Raw genomic sequence first — 20,630 nt, forward strand, 5'->3', positions numbered from 1 at the left:
TCACTAAATGTATGTGTCCTTTGCTGCTTCAGCGTGTGATTTCAAATGTTAAGGTAAATCTCATTCAGAATTCATTTTGTGTTGTCCTTTTATGTGAAATGGAGGAGTAGAGGGGCTGTGTCTGCGGTGTAGAGCATGGAAACCTGACGGAAGTCCGACGGGATCCATCAGAGAATCCGACAGGTTCAGACAAATATGTGTCGGACTTGGACACATGTGCACGTCTGCTGTTTCCTGTCTACAGTAAAACCACTCGCACTGAAACTCTTAAGTGTTCAAAGCTCAGAGTTCTGCACTTCTCGTTTAGACACAAGTCAAAACTGTGTTATTATTATTTGTGAAATGTGGTGCAAAACTTCAGATATAGGATTTTTAAAGCATAAAGATTGGAGATAAAGTCCACAGGAAGTAGAGTCACTGTGTGGGTGTAAACACATGTGGAACTACTCGCCTTTTTACTTTTTAACAGAGCTGTTTTATGGACTGGATGTCATTATTTGTGGAGGACAAATTTCTATGGATAATGTGGATGAGACGCTGCACTTTAAATTTATGGCTTAATAAGAAATGAGGAATAAAATCTTCTCATTATTTTTGCTGTGTCCCCTGTTTGTATTTTGTGTCTCTGTGTTCGTTAGAGGGACACAAACAATATTCTCCATGTGTCATTAGGCCGATGAAAATAGTGTGATTTTAATTGTGTCGTGTTTAGACACAAATATCTTTATGCCTTTCGGGCTCGGGTTGGATTCGATCACTGCTCTGTCAGATGTGGGCCGGGCTTGGATAGAAAAATTCAGCCCTATACACCCTAGTGAGGTGGGATCATGTGTACAGATTTCAGGTACACGTCTAATGTAGAAAATGGACGTACATGAAAGAGCACGAGGTTTTATAAATGTATCCATCTGCCTCTCTTGTAAATGTGTTTGAGCTCATCTGTTCCAGTTCAGTGGATGAAGCCAGTCTAAAAATCTATCGCCAGTGACAGTATAACGACAAGCTGACCCTTTTACAAGAAGTGTCACGGTAGGTGTGATGGAGCACATAGAGACACTGAGGAGTCAGACCAGAGCTTAAACCCCGGGAACAGAGGCTGGATGAATGTGGTGTTGAAGGTGTGGAGGTGGATCAGTTGGTCAGAGGAGACTGTGTAGAAGGACAGAGAACCAGCAGGACAGTCCACAAACACTGCTACTCTCTCCCACAAGAGGAGGACCCGGGATGAGAGAGGGGGGTTTGTGTGTTATTATGACAAACAAAGAAACCACCTTCAGAACATGCCAGACTCCAGGACTGAACACTCCATCCAAATGCACTGTCATCACTGCCTCCTTTCCTCCTGATTCCTTTGTAAGACACTGAAATAGAAACCCCTCCACTCCAGTCGACCTCCCAGTAACAGCGACCAGTCAGACCAGTGGAACACAGAATCTGAGGCCAGCAGTCAAATCTGTCCTGAATATCTGAACACGGCGGCTGCTCTCTTTCGCATGTGTCACTGTCTTGTAGTTGTTGGACAGTTTGAGTTTTCTGTTCACTGTGTTTGGATCCAGAGTGAGATCACAGAAATCTGATGAAAAGAAGAAACAACACAGCAGCAGTTAGTCCCCTGTCCACTCTCAACATGTGAGACAGATTTTTATTAAGACTTCATTATAAGTTAGTCTTTGTTTATATAGTGCTTTTCACAGACATTATTCTTTTTCTCCACATCCTGTGATGGTAAGCTACTATTGTAGCCACAGCCTCCCTGGGGCACACTGACAGAAGTGCGACTGCCATGCCACTCAGCGCCATGGGTTCCTCTGACCACCACCATCACTCATGCACACACCACTTTCATACTTGGCAATGTGGGTGAAGTGTCTCGCCTAAGGACACTACAACAGTTTTTACGACTGGTGCCCCACTGTGGCACCTGATTTTCCCAGTGGTCTCCCATCCAGGTACTAACCAGGCCCGGCCGTGCTTAGCTTCTGAGATCTGACGAGATCAGGCTTTGACAAGCTGGTATAGTGAAATTATAGAAAAAGTTGGCTTAATTTGATAGTTGTTAGTTATTTATATGTGTGTATCTCTTTACAGTATATGTTTCAATATTCACCACACCAATCTATTTCATATTATTTTCAATGTAAAATTTTTGTTTGCACCTCCAGTCTCTGACATCACTCCATTCCTACACTCCTCTGTTTTCCACGACACACACTTTCTCTTTTAAAATGTCTCTATATGAATCCACAGTCACTTGTGCTTGTTTGTAGACAGTCCTGAGTCCGACAGCTGTGCCTGTGTCTTTGTGGCTCCAGGGCTTCTCCTTTGCTCCAGCAACAGAGGTTCTGATGTTTCCACATGTTCCTTCTTCCTCCTTCAAGCCTTCTTGTTCACAGCTGCTGTGCTTTTGTCAGTGTTTGTGTGATATCTGCTGTTGTTCTAATAATGAGGAGGACTGACAGCAGAGGCACAGCTCAGAGGAGAACAGGGTTGGTTTAAAGCCACTGTCTCCAAAAGAAGAATGAAGGTCACTGTTGTACATGTTTGAGCAGTTACACAGCTCCAGACTGAACCCTTGATTCACTCATGGACACAGATGTGGACTGTTGCTGGTAATGTAATCACTTCTGTTCTTTCATTACTCAATAGGAGCACCAGTGATGCCATCGCGAGAGAACATATATTATGCTGGGTCAAATTAAACTCAACAATATTTATTTTATACTTACTCTTCCATGGGCAAACTGTTAGCCAGTGAACACCTGCAGGCTCCAGTCTGAAAGAGAACAAAGATGTGCCATTACTGAGACTCATTAAATCATTACATTTAATCTGTTAAAAAAGCCCTGTGTCTGTGTGGGGCTAGTATAAATGGTGCAGTTGCTGCTCCACAGGAGTAGAAGTGTGAGGACAGGTCCATACCTGAGAGTGTCCAGTGTGCAGTGGGGGTCCTCCTGTAGAGCAGACAGGAGCTTTACTCCTGTGTCTCCCGGATGGTTGTAGCTCAGATCCAGTTCTCTCAGATGGGAGGGGTTGGACCTCAGAGCTGAGGCCAGAGAAGCACAACCTTCCTTTGAGACCAGACAACCTGACAGTCTGAGGAGACATATTATTGTAATCAGTCAATTAATTAGTGAAACCCAAATGAGACAAATGACAAGCCCTATATCTTGATGTTACTTTTACCAGTTATTATTTTTCAAGGTAAAACAACAGGTTATGTAATAATGGTGAAAAATATAAACCACACTGACCTGAGCTGTTCCAGTTTACAGTGAGGACTCTTCAGTCCAACACACAATTTCTTCAGCCCTGAGTCCTTCAAGTCGTTATGACTGAGGTCCAGGACTCTCAGACTAGAGGACTGGGATCTGAGAACTGAGGACAGAGCTTCACAGCTTCTCTCTGACAGGTTACAGCTGCTCAATCTGGAGGAGGCAACAGTAGCTCATTAGAGAAGACTTTAGAACACAAATAAGCTACATTACATTCAACCTTAAAATAAACAATTCTATTGTATTTATTAGAGTCCGACCGATATGGATTTTGTTGTGGCCGATATGAAACCGATATAATGGGAGTTGGAGCTCCCGATAGCCGATATAATCACCGATATATTTTGTGATGTAAAAATTCACTGTAAATCTTGAATTGTTTAAAAAACTTAAGTTTGGCTCTGGTGGATTTTAAATTGGGTTTATTTAGGCAACATTTATCGTTATTCTGCCTCTTTGCGTCATATTTACAGACAGTAGGTCGCCCTAATGGCATTTTTGCATCACATTCTAGCAGCGAGTGATGGGTATTCCAGTTCTTTTTAGAGAACCGGTTCTTTTGGCTCGAATCACTAAAAGCATCTGGTTGTTTCAGCTCCCAAGCGGCTCTTCAGATTGTTTTGTTGCAAGAAGGACTAAAGCAGGTCTAAACCAAGACTGAAAAAGGACTAAACCAGGACTAAAACAAATCTAAACCATGTGTAAAGCAGGACTAAACCAAAACTGAACCAGGAGTGAGTGTCAGGATTCGGTCTCTACATCTCTCCCTCTCTGGAGAAGATTAGTCCTGGTTTATTTATTTTATGCTGAACTACAGCCAAACATGCACGTTTTTTTTATCCTATGCATGCACATATTTCTAAAAGTTTCGTTTTCAGCCGCTGCAGCTGTCAAACTACCACAAGTCTGCACGTGGCGTAAAGAGAAAAAAAAGTGAGAGAAAGAGAAAACACAGCTCCCAATAAGGAGCAGGCTCCCGTTGTTCGCTTCAAAGAGCCGACTCTAAGAGCCGCTTCGTTCACAACTGACCCATCACTACTAGCTAATAAAGAAACTAGCACTATTAGCCTTTAGATATAAATGCTGCGTGCCGAGGTAATTAATTATATGTGTAAATGTTATAATTCATACGTGTTTTCACAGCTCATTTACATATCAATGCAGGTCCATTAACAAATATATGGCCAATGTAGTCAATTTACAATAGATCAAAAGAAAACTGCCTATTTATGTGTGAGAGCTACAGTACAGGAGCTAACCAATAACAAATAAGCAAAACTAGCTTCAAAGTCGACATATTTCCAACACTCAGCGTCACACAGGCTCCACCTCACATCACAAGTCTGCACTAATAAATGTCCTTTTAATTAATCCAGACTCAAACCGATTGTCCGTAAAAAGAATATAATCTCAGTGTTTGGATCTGTGTCTGTGAGTGTCAACAAACACACGTGAGTGATGTGACGTGACGTGAGTGACGTGTGTTGAGGGACAGTACGGACACACACAGTCAAATGACTCCGCAGATAAATACTGATGCAGAGCCACATATTAGGACATTTATCTGTCTGTAAATTGGATTAATTAAATAAACATAATGTAGAGAGTCTAAGATTTATAACGACGTATCACATGCCCATGTGAAATATCGGCCCCTATCAGCAAGCATATCAGCCGATAATATCGGCCAACCGATATATCGGTTAGGCTCTAGTATTTATGGAAACAAAAACATGACTTATATATCTTATAAGGTAGCTGGTATATTACCAATCCTTAAACATGGAGAGTTAGTTATTCGTTTCATGGAAAAGAGCTTAATAAAAAATGTATTTGAGTGTGACATGAACCTAGGTTTGTCCAGACTGTCTAGAAACAGTAATGTACATTGAATGAACCAGTGCATTTCTATATATTTCTGACCTGATCTGTTCCAGTTTACAGTGAGGACTCTTCAGTGCAGCACATAATATCTTCAGCCCTGAGTTCTTCAATTCATTGTGACTGAGGTCCAGGACTCTTAGACTAGAGGACTGAGAGCTGAGGACTGAGGACAGAACTTCACAGCTTCTCTCTGACAGGTTACAGCTGCTCAGTCTGGAGAGAGAAAACATTGTTTATGTAAAACCTGAATCAAATCATCCTCTGTTAAACAAAATTTACACACAGAGCTTTGTTGGAGGCCTTGACCACTGGCAGCAGCCTCAGGAGAGCCTCCTCTGAAGCACAGTATTTCTTCAGCTCAAACTGGTCCAAATCTTTTTCTGATGACAGTAAGATGAAGGCCAGAGCTGACCACTGAGCAGGAGACAGTCCACCTTCAGACAGACGTCCTGATCTCAGGTACTGTTGGATCTGCTCCACCAGAGAACGATCATTCAGTTCATTCAGACAGTGGAGCAGGTTGATGCTCCTCTCAGCAGACACATCCTCACTCAGCTTCTTCTTGATGTACTCAGCTGTTTTCTGATTGGTCTGAGAGCTACTTCCTATTTGTGTAAACAGACCTTGTAGAAGGCTCTGATTGGTTGACAGTGAAAGACCCAGGAGGAAGCGAAGCAGCAGGTCCAGGTGTCCATTTGGACTCTGTAAGGCCTGGTCCACAGATGTCTGATGAAGATGTTTTAAATTTCTTTTCACACTGAATTTTGAAGACTTCTGTGTTTTCTCTGAGAGCAGGTTGATCCCAGTGTTGATGAAGGTGAGATGGACATGAAGAGCAGCCAGAAACTCCTGCACACTCAGATGGATGAAGCAGTAGACCTTGTCCTGGTACAGACCTGGCTCCTCTCTAAAGATCTGTGTGAACACTCCAGAGTACACTGAGGCCGCTGCAGCGTCCAGCCCACACTCACTCAGGTCACTCTCGTAGAAGATAAGGTTTCCTTTCTGCAGCTGCTCAAAGGCCAGTTTTCCCAGAGACTTCACCATCTTCCTGGTCTCTGAACTCCAGTGTGGGTTTGTCTCAGATCCTCCTTCATACTTGATGTTCTTGACTTTGGCCTGAACCACCAGGAGGTGGATGTACATCTGAGTCAGGGTCTTGGGCAGCTCTCCTCTGCTTTTCAACAGATGCTCCAGGACTGTGGCAGAGATCCAGCAGAAGATCGGCATGTAGCACATGATGTGGAGGCTTCTGGACGTCTTGATGTGGGAGATGATTGTGTCGGCCTCGTCTCTGAACCTCTTCCTGAAGTACTGCTCCTTCTGTGGGTCGGTGAACCCTCTGACCTCTGTCACCACGGAGATGCACCATTCAGGGATCTGACTGGTCGCCGCAGGTCGTGTGGTTATCCAGAGGCGAGCGGAGGGAAGCAGGCTCCCCCTGATGAGGTTCACCAGCAGCACGTGCACTGAGGCGGACTCTGTGGGGTCAGTCAGGGCCTTGGTTTTGGTGAAGTCCAGAGGAAGTCTGCACTCGTCCAGACCGTCAAAGATGAAGAGCACCTGGAGATCTTCAAAGCTGCAGAGTTCTGCTTGTGTTTGACTAAAGAAGTGATGAACAAGTGTCACCAAGCTGAAGCTTCTCTCCTTCAGCACATTGAGTGCTCTGAAAGTGAACGGGAACAGCAGGTCAATGTCCTGGTTGGCTTTACCTGTAGCCCAGTCCAGACTGAACTTCTGAGTGAGCACTGTTTTCCCGATGCCAGCCACTCCCTTTGTCAGCACTGTTCTGATGGCTCCATGTGTGTGAGCTGGACCTTTAAACATGTCTTCACATGTGGTGCTTTTCTCTGCTGGGCCTGGTGTTCTGGAGGCTGTTTCCATGTGTCTGACCTCATGTTCCTGGTTGACCTCTGAAGACTCTCCCTCTGTGATGTAGAGCTCTGTGTAGATCTCATTCAGAAGTGTGGGGTTTCTTGCTTTAGCGATGCCCTCAGACACACACTCAAACTTCTGCTGCAGGTCAGACTTCAGTTTACTCTGATAAACTCCAGAACAACTTCCTGAATGAAGACAATGGATACAGTCCTGAGTCTCAAAAGATAAACTAACTGTGAACACCTTGTTTTAATGTGTTAAATGGTCCTACTGCGCTTAAGACGCTCAGCCAGCTCCTTCTGCTTCATCCTCCTCAGGAAGTTCAGTGTGATCTTCAGAACAGCCTCACCGCAGCTCCTCTGCTCTTCATCCTCATCCTCCACAGGCTCTAAGCATTCTGGGTAATCTGTACTCAGAACCTTGTAGAGCTTCTTCAGCTCCTTCTGGACAAAAGTGAAGATGTCCTCCTCCAGAAGCTGAACAGACACATTATGATCAACACAAATGAAGTCAGATCTGTGTAAAACAAGTTCTAATCCTAACATCATGAAAATTCCGACAACATTTATTTGCCATTTGTGCACATCAATTCTAGTGCAAGGCTCTAAGGTGATCCAGTAAACAATATTTAAAATCAGCAACTTGGGTTCTTTTTAAAGACAATACAGAAGGGGAATGTCCCTTTTTGACATGATTTCTATATGTGTCCGGTTTGTGATCTGCAGCTACATGTTAAAGACATGTATAGTCTTTAAAAATAACTGAAGTTGGTAATATATAAAATACAAAGGAACATTTTTGGAACATTTGTCAAAAAGACAGTTAAGATTTAAACATTATTTAAGCACAGACCTTAAATATGGACTCCAGCTGTGTCTGATGGTGCTGACCATGGGGGACCTCTGAATACAGCTGTTCGTTACTGTCAGAAAGAGACCGTAGGGAACAACATTTTTGGCAGACATATCTCATAGTCTTTCCTCTAACTATAGTGTGTCATACTTGGCAATGGCAATAGGATGTTCAGCAGTCACCAAGGAAACACAATGAATACATTTACTGATGTATTCATTAGTAAATACACCAAAAAAGTTTGTAAAGAAAAAAATTGTAACTTGATTTAAACAACACATTTTAAGAGCCTGTGATCAATAACAGCTCACAGTTCTGTAGCAAAGTGCAATTGATTCATTGACCACTTACTCCTCAATGAGTGTGTTTACATGCACATCATTATCCCGGTTATTCGCCATATCCCGGTTATGTCAGTATTCGGGTTACTGCGTTTACATGCGCACTGAGAAACAGGGACACTCATATCCGCGTATACATGAACAAATGGAGTATCCCGGTTTCTTGACATAATCTTACAAATGCGTAAAAATTAACTTAATTCAATTTCATAAACCAGGAAAAACACAAACCGTGAGCTCCTTTAGCATAAGAAACTAAGGAGCTACGAGATCTCCCACAATCCACTGCACACATCAAACCATCAGATTCTTCATTAAAATCTTCTGCATAAATAAACTCAACTTTACAACATATAAACCATAAACACTGTAGAGCCACATCAGCCCGTTTGATCAGATAATTCAGCTGTGATCACATTTGTTTACGTTTTACAGAAACGAAACTTAAGACCGTTTGGCTAATTAGTATAAACTGTTAGTGGTGATAAAAACAGCTGCTCCTTGTGTCACTGATGTGGTTCAGCTTCTTTTGGACTAAATGACACGACTCTGTGGATTATGTGTGTTATTTCTGTGACAGAAGAGGTGCTGATGATGGTGAGTCTGTTCTGTGTGTATATCATAGGAGATAGTTCATGTTTTAGCTTTTCAGCGTCACACGAGTGCAGGTTGTACGAGTGCAGATTGTACATGTGCAGGTTAAGCGCAGCTCTTTATTTTACAGTCATTTCACTCGTTTGGTCACTTTATTTATGTTGGTCAATTTATTTATGTCTCTACTGTTGTGGTGAAAGGCTGGCTTTTGGACGCATGCGACTCAACTTTATGTTGCAGTAACCGGGATTCTGCGTTTACATGCCACAAGTATCCCGGTTACTATCGGAATAAACCACCTACAGTAACCCGGTTTCTAATAACCGGGATACTGCCATAACCGGGATACTGAAACCGGGTTACTGTGTTTACATGCACCATGAAGAAACCGGGATACCCAAAAAACCCGATCATAACCATAACCATGTATATACACTAAATGACTCTTCAAATAAATTTTCGCTTATATATTATATATATATATATATATATATATATATATATATATATATATATATATATATATATATATATATATTTGGGCCGGGCACGTTAATGCGTTAATTTTGCGTTAACTAATTAAGTCATTAACGCCGACAATTATTTTAACGCTGTTAACGCATTTTTATTATTTATTTTTTGTAAACGTCTGTTTCTCACTGGCTTTTATTTTGAAAAAGTCCACCACGAGCATTTCTTTAAGTTTGACATCTTTTCTTTACACTTTTTTCACTTTTTTCCGACCACGTGAGATGCAACGTGCCCGAGCCTCCGCGAGCCGCGGGCCCCGGTGGCGGGCTCCGGCCGCGGGCTCCGGCTGCAGACTTAGCCGCGGGTTCAGCCGCGGGCTCTGAGCTGAGCTTATTTCTTTAGTTCAGTGCTGGAGTCACTGATTTACCCAGATGCCACTGGAAGAAAAAATGTGATTGATACATTTCCATTCCATTATATTAACCCTTTGTTTCCTAAGAAATATCAGTCCGAGTTTATAACACTCATGTAGAAATTATTACTAGTGTCGTGTTTATTACTCACAGCATAAAAAATATTCAATAAATATATTAGTAGTACAAATGGTCTCATCCCTTGTTCCCTTGGAATTTTACTGTGACTTATAAATGTGCAGCTATCACTGAGTGCGTATACATGCACATCAGTATCCTGATTATTATCCATATCCCGGTTCTGTTAGTATTCGGGTTACTGTGTTTACATGTGCACTGAGAAACTGGGACACTCATATCCCTGTGACATGATCAAATGGAATATCCTGGTTTATTGACATAATCTTACAAATGCGCAAGCACAAAATTTAACTTTATTTAATTTAATAAACCAGGAGAAATACAAACCATGAGCTCCTTTAGCAGAGGAAGCTCAGGAGGTTCTAACCAGCGGTGAGGAGCTTTGAGGTATCCCACAATCCACTGCACACATCAAACCAAACACTGCAGCTGATTCTTAATTAAAATATTCTGCATAAATAAACTCAACTTTACAACATATAAACCATAACCACATCAGTCCGTTTGATAAAATAATACAGCTTTGACACATTTGTTTACGTTTTAAAGAAACTAAACTTAAAACCACATGGATCATTTGCATAAACTATAAGCGCTGATGAAAAACAGCTCGCTCCTTGTGCGCTGATGTGGTTCAGATTCTGTTGGACTAAAGGACACGACTCAGTGGAATATGAATGTTCTCTCTGTGACAGAAGATGTTGATGATGGTGAGTCTGTTCTGTGTTCATGTTGTATAGGAGATGGTTCATGTGAAACATTTTAGCGATCATACATGTGCAGGTCATATGAGTGCAGGCTGTATGTGTGCAAGTTTAGGACAGTTATTTCACTCATGTATGATCACTTTATTTATCTTGGTCACTTTATGTTGCAGTGTGGCATGTGTACTGCGTTTACATGCCACAGTATCCCAGTTACTATTGGAATATATCAGCTGCAGTATACTGCCTTATTCAAGATACTGAAACCAGGACACTGCATTTACATGCACCATGAAACCAGGATACTCAAAAAACCCGATCATACACGGAACACTGATGTGCATGTAAACACACTCATCAAGTTCACATATTCATTTTAAGATAGCTTTTATATTCTAATAATATCTTACTGTGGATTGTTGCTTTCTTTAAAGCTTATTCCATGCTCCATTGAGTCATCACTCTTCACTGACACACCACTGATCCAAGGAGCAGATCTGTGGACACAGATGGAGCAGTGGCTTTAGTCTCAGCTCTGACATAGAGAACAGTGGTGGAGGGTTAGAGATCATCTCTTACCTCTGAGGTTTTGGGGGGTGAGTGGTTTTAGAGGGAGGAGCTCTGTCCTTTCTGTGCTGTGACAGATCCATGCTCTGTTCATTTACTTCAAGAAAAAACACATGATTGTTTTTATTTATTTATTATGTTTACACCACAAGTATTCACCAATCAAATTATGTATAAACCTTGGCAACATTTTCAGGGTTTACATCACTCTCTGAGCCATCTTACTGAATCTACCTTTCCTAGTTCTAAATTTCTTTTAGTTATTAGTCAGTAAACTTGATAATGGTGTCATACTCTTTCATTTCCTGAGAATTCCTAATAAAACCTATAGAATAAATTATTTTATTGTGGAAACTTACCTCTCTACAGAATGAGTCTGCAGTGAAACGACTGCCTTGAACTGGGAAATGGAATGTGGTTCAGTCACATGTTTATGCACATATAAAACTAGATTTGTTATCAGATGTGTCTATTGTGTTATATAAATAGAATGACCTTACACACATTATTGAATAGAGCACCTACAGTAGTTGAGATGATGATGCATGTTTAAATGTAGTGAGTGCATGATTTAGACTAAGCTTTACTGAAATGCACCAGAACCTTAGACCCTGAAAGGAAAGTATGAGCAGAGCAGAGGGAGAAAGAGAGAGACTGAAGCAGTAAACAATATTTGAAAGTATACAGCAAAAAAAGACATGGGCTGTGTCCGAATGTCCACACTATTCCCTCTTTTGGGCACTATTTAAGGGTCAGACCATTTTTAGTTGTATCGAAATGTCCATTTGGTGAAAAAGTAGTGCACTTAAAATTTCCCACAATGCACCTTGAAACGTCATGTGCATCATTGGCCACTAGAGCGTCAATATAGACCACAATGCACTGAGAGAGTCAGGAAAACAAAGGTGTTCAGCGACAGGAGTTTAACTGGACACAAGACGACAGACTGAAGCATATAAAAGCGCTGGTTTATGGCTCTGATCCTGATTATGAATAAAACACTCACACTTATTTTCACTTTTCAGACAAAAAGTAAATAATCCAGTCTGTTTACGTGAAATCAACGTGACAAAAACTAAACATTTAGGCCAATACCCGATATGTCTCCAAGTGCTCATATTGGCCGATAGTACATATTCACCAGTCCAATCATAGCAACATTTTCACCACTTACACCACTCTCCATCATATTCTCTCTTATTGAATACAACTTTGTTTTGGGACTAAAACAAAGTTGTATTCAATAAGAGGCTCTTTAAATAAATCTTTTCACATTTGATAGTGATGTTATACGCATTGCTTCTTCATTAGGCCATTGCCTGAGAATTCCTAATAAAACCTATAGAATAAATAATTTTAAAGTGTAAACTTACCTCTCGACAGGACGAGCGTCTGCAGTGAAATGACTCTCACAAGCTCAGAAATGGAATGTGGTTCAGTCATATGTTGAGACATGCACAGTTAATGCACCTGTAAAACTGGATTTGTGTTCAGGTGTGTCTGTTGTCTTATATAAATAGAATTTAGACTTACATGATTGAATACAAACAACACAAACAGTTGGGTCCGGTCAAGCAGAAGTAAACAACAAGGCCAAAAATTCAAGTTAATGCATCTGATATAAAAATGTATTGAACAGATACATATGTACTCTAGTTTATCAAACTGTTGACCTTTTTTCTGTACCATTTTTGGTTCTAAAGTTCCATATGTTTTAAACAGACCATGTATGAAACATGGAACAAAAACTATTTCCCAAATTTCAAAGACCCAAAAATCATGTAAATAAATGGATGTATTTCATCATATCTTGTGTTATTCCATCTTTGAACTGTTGATGAAGGGACATGATTTTTCCAAAAAAAAAAAAATTATTTAAAATGATAAAAAATTGCTTAGAAGGACTGACATATTTTATAGAAATAGTTTCCTTTCATTTTGAAGTAATATTAAAGTATTTGGAAGAAAAAAGCGACAAATTATGTAAAATCCTGCACCTTCTACTTGCTTGCACAATTTTCCCTCCGTTACTTTTCCCTCCGTTACCATGACCTTTCTTAATAAAAAATCTCATGAGTCAAAAAGTAAGAGGTTTTTCAACCTAATCTTGTCCCATATGGTAGAAAACTATATGAAGCAAATATTCAAACCAGTTTGTTAAGGATATGTAAGTGAGAACCAAGAGTTATCACTGTTTGGATTTATTGCCCAAAAAGTGCTGCATATTTCATTCCCTCCGTTACCGACATGAGTTTTTAAATTTTTTGTCAACAACTTGAAAGAATATCACAGGTTTAACTTGACCCTGTTGGAGTGTAACTCTTTCCTACATTCTGATACTTTACTTATTTCAATAGTTCCTCTAGTTTCTGAATAAGAGACATTTGAATGTCAAAAATCTGCCCCTGTTTCCCTCCGTTACCACTTGACTGGACCCATGTGTCATTTTGATGCTTTGAAATTTGTACACTAGTAAATGGATAATGGTTTATGTTTTATAGGTATCTAAGGCTCACTACTTATATTTACTCAACTTCTTGTGACTGCTAAAACTAGCAACTCTCTGGGATTTTCATTTTGTGAAAGTAGCTCACCAGAGGAAAAAGGCTGGAGACACCTGCACTAGACAAATGCCTACAGCAGGAGCCCAACAATGATCAAACTTCTGTTATAAATCTTCTTCTTCTTCTTGTAGTGTTTTATTGGCAGTTGGCAAACAACTAGTGGTGCATTACCACCACCAACTGATATGGACTGTGAACTGAAATGCAACTCGGTGATAATCAAAACAAAATTAATGAATAAAATAAATAAATAAATAAAATAATAATAAAACAACAGTGATCCGTTGATAACTAAAGCAAAATAATGAATCAAACCCTGTTAATCAAATTAATATCGCTGAGAAACTTGAATAAAATTTTAAAACTATTATTCCCTGGATGCTGTTGTAATAATTCTATCAGGTCGAATTTCATTTTTTGTTGTTCAATCCTCTTCTTCATTTTACTTCTTTCTCTTGTGTACTTCCTACATTCCATGAATACATGTCCTATTGTTTCTAGTCGTCTGCAGTTGTCACAGTGTCCGGTGTTATGTTTTCCTATTTTATGTAATGAATAGTTTAATCCTGTGTGTCCGAATCTTAACCTTGAAATTAATGTTTCCATTTTCTTGTTTCCTGCTGAATTGCTTTTTGCTTTTATGGTACCATCAACCTCTCCTCTCAATATCCCATTCTTTTGGACATTTTTCTTTTATTTTCTGTTTAATTATAGTTTTTTTTTTTTTTTTTTTTTTTACCTCGAGTTTACTTAGTTTTACTTCAATATCAACATTTGATTTCTGGCTAGAGTTCTTTGCTTGTTTGTCTGCTGCTTCATTACCTTTGACTCCTATGTGTGCCAGAACCCATAAAAACACCACCACCAATCCCATTCTCACCACCGTATACGTAACCGTGCTGAACTTGACCGTGCAAAAGCCCAGCTTGGTTGCAGGAATAACCCGTCTGTTCGTCTTTCGTTTGTTATATTTTATCTGCATTGTGTGGTGGATAAATGGCCAGGACATGGTGCAGTCTTTTGTGGTTTTAATCTGCATGAAACAAAATATGTACTGGTCAGGAAACCTCGGCTCAACATGGCGAGCAGCTCTACAAGGAGAGCAAGTCACATTAGCTTCTGAAAGTTTGCTTCTGTCACAACATGAGCAACAGTCCATTACTGTGTAATACTCATACTTTGTACAAAATATCAGCTCATAAATGCTCCGGATTACATAAATAAGTTGTACAATTAGGCTGTGATCATATAATGAGCAATTAAACAGAAATACACGATTTTTACTGACAGAGCTAAATTCAGTGACCCACCTTGTGCCCGTCTCTTGCGAACTGGCAACACGCTCACGGCGTCAGGAGCACTTATGGTAAATGGTCACATTTTTCTATAGCGCTTTTCCACCTTCAAGGCACTCAAAGTGCTTTACAACAAGGAACCACTCACCCATTCACACACACATTCACACACCAGTGTACACCAGACACCAGACACTGTGGGCAAGGTGGGTTAAGTGTCTTGCCCAAGGACAGAACACCAGTATTCATCTGTGGGAGCTGGAATCACACCAGCCAACCTGTGGGTCAGTGGATCTGACCGCTCAACCTGTGATGTTTATGTCGAGAGCTGGAATCAAACTGCCAACCTTCAGATCAGCTATCACCAACTGAGCTACTGCCGCCCCACTTATCACTACCGGTCACCACAAGAGGGCACTACTCAACCAAAATATATTAGTCCAATAAATGTAATGACAAGTGGAATAAAATACTATGTAATCACTGTTAAATATACAGTGCTTGTTTTAGTTCTATAAGAACATCTGGTCTACTGTCTGAATGTCCATTTTGCAACTTCTGTTATAATGTCATTATCTAGTGTTTAAAAGACAATAGACTTTTTTTTGTCCCTTCCTGGAGTGACTCAGAGCCACTTCTTTATTGGCTGCAGTCTAGGTGGGAGGGGCTGCAGTGGGAGGGGCTTCTCATTGACTCCACAGGTGAGTGACAGGTAAGTGCTGCTGTGAGTTCTCACTTATATTTACACAAATAAGATGAGATAATAAAATAACAATACACACTACAACATACTGTAACTTATCTCTTGTACAATGTACAATTTCTTTTTTTTATTAATTATTCACAACATTCATTTCACTCATCAATGGTGATACAGAGTCCACTATTTACATGCCTCCAGACATGTTTCTGGAGGCTTTTCATGGAGATTAATGAGTTCTTATTGAATTTGAATTAAACTGTCTGAAAAATACAAATACCTACCAAAGAAAATAGACACATAAAATACTTTATACTTTATTCTATATCATTTGACTCTTATATTAAAAAGAATCTGTGAAAAAGCATTTCAATTAAAATATTGTCTTCAAAACTCTGACATAGATGTGTAACTGGACAAGAGCTCTCTTAAAGGCATACAGATAAAAATGAACATTAAAGATTTACAGTCATCCCTCGCTATATTGCAGTTCACCTTTCGTGATCTCTCTGTTTAGCTGATTTTTTTAGTGCAATTTTGCATGCCTTTTTTTTTTTTTTTTTACAGTGTATGAAAGTGTGTTGCCTTCCTCCTGCTGCGTCCTGATTGGTTAAGGAACTGAAGACCATTGTCAATCAATCTTCTCCGTGCTGTGTATCCTGTTCAGTACAGAATGCATTCAGCTTCTCAAATTTACATAAATGTTGGATCTGTATCAGTGTGATTCTGAAGTGCTGTTTGTTTGCAAGTTTTCTCCTCGACAAAACTCACAATGTCGACAAAACATTCTGCATTGACAAAGACTCCTGCGCTCGCACCCAAAAGACAGAGGAAGATGTAGCATCGCACAAAAAGTTGGACTTCTGGACACACTGAAGGAAGGGAGAAGTTACGCAGCTGTAACAGAGTCCTGCACCGGGTCGGGTCGGCAAATAGTTGCTGAAAGCAGGACTTAAGAGACAGAACCGCAAGCCCACGCAAGCGTGATCGGGCAATGGCCGCGCTTATCTATGTGAGGGGCGGAGCTCTGTGCCGGTCCTTTCTCCTGCGGTCACCTCCGAGCCTGCCCCGAGAGTGAGTCCTGTTTCAGTTCTGGTTTAGTCATGGTTTAGTATTGGTTGAGTCCTCCTTCTTCAGTCGTGGAATCAGTCCTAGGTTAGTCCTGGTTTAGTCTTGGTTCAGTCTGTGGTGTATGCAGCGCAAAAGTTTGATATAATCTTGGGTTAATGGGCAGGTACGGTGTTGTACTGCGTGGGTGTGGGTCTCAAGAAATGGAGCCATGCAGGACTCTGTGCTGTAGGGCTCCATTATGGAATAAATTAATCTTTGGTTCATTGGGTTAGGGTAAGGAAAATAACAAAAGGATGACAGCAGCAATAAGTTTTAAGAAGGATGTAATTTTTTTTTTAATTCAGGGAATGCTCACACACATGTTTAAGGGGGGTCCCTTAAACATATGCTTGCTCTTTTTCTCTTCAAGTTCAGTAGATGAAACTACTACCATTCACAGCATAGCCACAACTTGATTTTATCACATGAAGTTGAGTTAAACTGAGCTTTCTCCCCCCAGCATAAAATCCAATGGGGTACACAGAATCACTGAGGAGCCATAAGAACTGAAATTAAACCCAGGGAACAACGGTTCAGTGAATGTGGTGTTGAAGGTGTAGAGGTGGATCAGTTGATCAGAGGAGACAGTGTAGAAGGACAGAGAGCCAGCAGGACAGTCCACAAATACTGCTACTCTCCCACAAGAGGAGGACCTGGGATGAGGGAGGGGGGTTTGTTTGTTTTTATGCCAAACAGAGAAACCATGTTCACAGCAGGACAGACCCCAGGACAGATTATTGCCTCCAAATCCACTGTCATCACTGTATCCATTCCTTCTGATTTTTCTGTAAGACACTGATATATCCACACTTCCAATCCACTGGACCTCCCAGTAACAGCGACTAGTCAGAGCAGTGGAACACAGAATCTGAGGCCAGATCTTAAATCTATCCTGATGATATGGATACGGCTGACACTCTATTACACGGGTCACATTCTTGTTGCTGTCAGACAGTTTGAGGTTTCTCTGAGCTGTATTTGGATCCAGGAAGAATTCACAAAAATCTGAAAACAATATAAATGCAGTTTAATATAGTTAAAAAGAATTTTCTAACTTTGTTTTTAGCTCAGTTTTCTATAATCTATGTTAGAATAACCCTGAATTCACACCAGGAACTGCAGCAGTGCTTAATGTAGGCGGAGCTGCGCGCATAAATTTAAAAGTTTCAATTCACACCAGCGCGTTAGAGATGCTCCTGCTACGCAGACTGCACATCTTCTCACTGTTTTCAGAAATTGCATTTTGTACTTGCTTTTTATTCTTAACATGTGTATGTACAAAATTGTTTTGTTTTTTTTAGTCCATCCATCCATCCATTTTCTTCCGCTTATCCGGGGCCGGGTCGCAGGGGCACTAGTCTAAGCAGGGACTCCCAGACTTCCTTCTCCCCAGACACGTCCTCCAGCTCCTCCGGGGGACCCCGAGGTGTTCCCAGGCCAGCTGAGAGACATAGTCCCTCCAGCGTGTCCTGGGTCTTCCTCCCAGTGGAACACGTCCTGAGGGAGACGTCCAGGAGGCATCCAGAACAGATGCCCGAGCCACCTCAGCTGGCTCCTCTCGACGTGGAGGAGCAGTGGCTCTACTCCGAGCTGCGCCCGTGTGACTGAGCTCCTCACCCTATCTCTAAGGGAGACGCCCAGCCACCCTGCTGAGGAAACTCATTCGAGCGATTGTATCTGCGATCTCCTCCTTTCGGTCACTACCCAGAGCTCATGACCAGAGGTGAGAGTAGGAACGAAGACTGACGGTAAATCCAGAGCTTTGCCTGTGGGCTTAGCTCCCTCTTCACCACAACGGTCCGATACATCGACTGCATCACTGCAGACGCTGCACCGATCCACCTGTCAATCTCACGTTCCGTCCTCCCCTCACTCGTGAACAAGACCCCGAGATACTTGAACTCCTCCACTTGAGGCAGGGACTCTCCACCCACCCGGAGAGGACAAGACACCTTTTTCCGGTCGAGAACCATGGTCTCGGACTTGGAAGAGCTGATCTTCATCCCAGCTGCTTCACACTCAGCTGCAAACCGCCCCAGTGCACATTGCAGGTCCTGGTCTGATGAAGCCATCAGGACAACATCATCTGCGAACAGCAGAGATGAGATTCTGTGGTCCCCAAACTAGACCCCCTCCGGTCCCTGTGGGGCAGAGTCCAACATGCACCAAGAACAGATCTGACTTACTGCTGGCAATGCGAAAACAGCTCCTGCTCCGGTAATACAGGGACCGGACAGCCCTTAGCAAAGGGCCCCGGACCCCATACTCCCAGAGCACCCCCCACAGGACACCACGAGGGACACGGTCGAATGCCTTCTCCAGATCCACAAAACACATGTGGACTGGTTGGGCAAACTCCCATGAACCCTCGAGCACCGATGGAGAGTGTAGAGCTGGTCCAGTGTTCCACGGCCAGGACGAAAAACCACACTGCTCCTCCTGGATCCGAGGTTCGACTATCGGCCGGATTCTCCTCTCCAGTACCCTGGCATAGACCTTACCGGAAGGCTGAGGAATGTGATCCCCCTATAGTTGGAACACACCCTCCGGTCCCCCTTCTTATACAGAGGGACCACCACCCCGGTTTGCCAGTCCAGAGGTACTGTCCCCGACCGCCACGCGATGTTGAAGAGGCGTGTCAGCCAAGACAGCCCCACAACATCCAGAGACTTAAAGTACTCAGGACGGATCTCATCCAACCCCGGAGCCTTGCCACCAAGGAGCTTTCCAACCACCTCAGTGACTTCAGCCAGGGTGATGGATGAGTCCGCCTCCGAGTCCCCAGCCTCGGCCTCCTCCTCGGAAGACGTGATGGTGGGATTGAGGAGATCCTCAAAGTATTCCTTCCACCGCCGGACAACGCCCCCAGTCGAGGTCAACAGCTGCTCCCCCCTCCTGAGGCGCCGGACGGTTTGCCAGAATCTCTTTGAGGCCGTCCGATAGTCCTTCTCCATGGCCTCCCCGAACTCCTCCCAGCTCCGAGTTTTTGCCTCCGCGACCACACGGGCTGCAGCACGCTTGGCCCGCCGGTACCTGTCAGCTGCCTCAGGAGTCCCCCGAGCCAGCAAGGCCCGATAGGACTCCTTCTTCAGCTTGATGGCATCCCTTACTTCCGGTGTCCACCACCGGGTTCGGGGATTGCCGCCGCGACAGGCACCACAGACCTTACGCCCACAGCTCCGAGCAGCCGCATTGACAATAGAGGCCGAGAATGAAGCCCACTCGGACTCCATATCTCCAGCCTCCCCCGGAATCCGGGAGAAGTCCTCCCGGAGGTGCGAGTTGAAGGTCCCTCTGACAGAGGGCTCCGCCAGACGTTCCCAACAGACCCTCACTACACGCTTGGGCCTGCCAGGTCTTTCCGGCTTCCTCCTCCGCCAGCGAACCCAACTCACAACCAGGTGGTGATCAGTTGACAGCTCAGCCCCTCTCTTCACCCGAGTGTCCAAGACACACGCGGCCGGAGATCAGATGACACGACTACAAAGTCGATCATCGACCTCCGGCCTAGGGTGTCCTGGTGCCACGTGCACTTATGGACACCCTTGTGCTCGAACATGGTGTTCGTTATGGACAAACTGTGACTAGCACAGAAGTCCAATAACAAAACACCACTCGGGTTCAGATCAGGGAGGCCGTTCCTCCCGATCACCCCTCTCCAAGTGTCACTGTCGTTGCCCACGTGGGCGTTTGTCACGGGTTCGTCTGAAATAAATGTAAAAATTATGGCTCAGTCAAAAAACTTTACTTAAGTGGGTTTTTTATTCACACCACAGCTCCAAGTGCAGAGTGGAATATTTACAGTGACAAACAAAACAAAAAATGAGGTGGTAGACAATATGTA

The 20,630-nt window shown here is 42.5% G+C and overlaps 1 long non-coding RNA gene and 1 pseudogene across 1 annotated transcript; both read right to left on the bottom strand.

The window, feature by feature from the left end:
* Positions 1–1,024: 1,024 nt before the first annotated feature.
* LOC110172794 (protein NLRC3-like) lies at positions 1,025–7,579 on the bottom strand (annotated as a pseudogene).
* A 325-nt stretch (positions 7,580–7,904) lies between these two features.
* LOC110172792 (uncharacterized) lies at positions 7,905–12,536 on the bottom strand. The gene is made up of 4 exons (XR_002319136.1): positions 12,491–12,536; positions 11,130–11,214; positions 10,961–11,047; positions 7,905–7,956 (listed from the first exon to the last, which is right to left on the bottom strand). It is a non-coding gene; the product is annotated as an uncharacterized LOC110172792 (long non-coding RNA).
* Positions 12,537–20,630: the final 8,094 nt, after the last annotated feature.

This window comes from Boleophthalmus pectinirostris, unplaced genomic scaffold, assembly GCF_026225935.1.
Source record: "Boleophthalmus pectinirostris isolate CB_2022bp ecotype Guang Dong unplaced genomic scaffold, ASM2622593v1 HiC_scaffold_22, whole genome shotgun sequence".
NCBI classification, from domain to species: domain Eukaryota; kingdom Metazoa; phylum Chordata; class Actinopteri; order Gobiiformes; family Gobiidae; genus Boleophthalmus; species Boleophthalmus pectinirostris.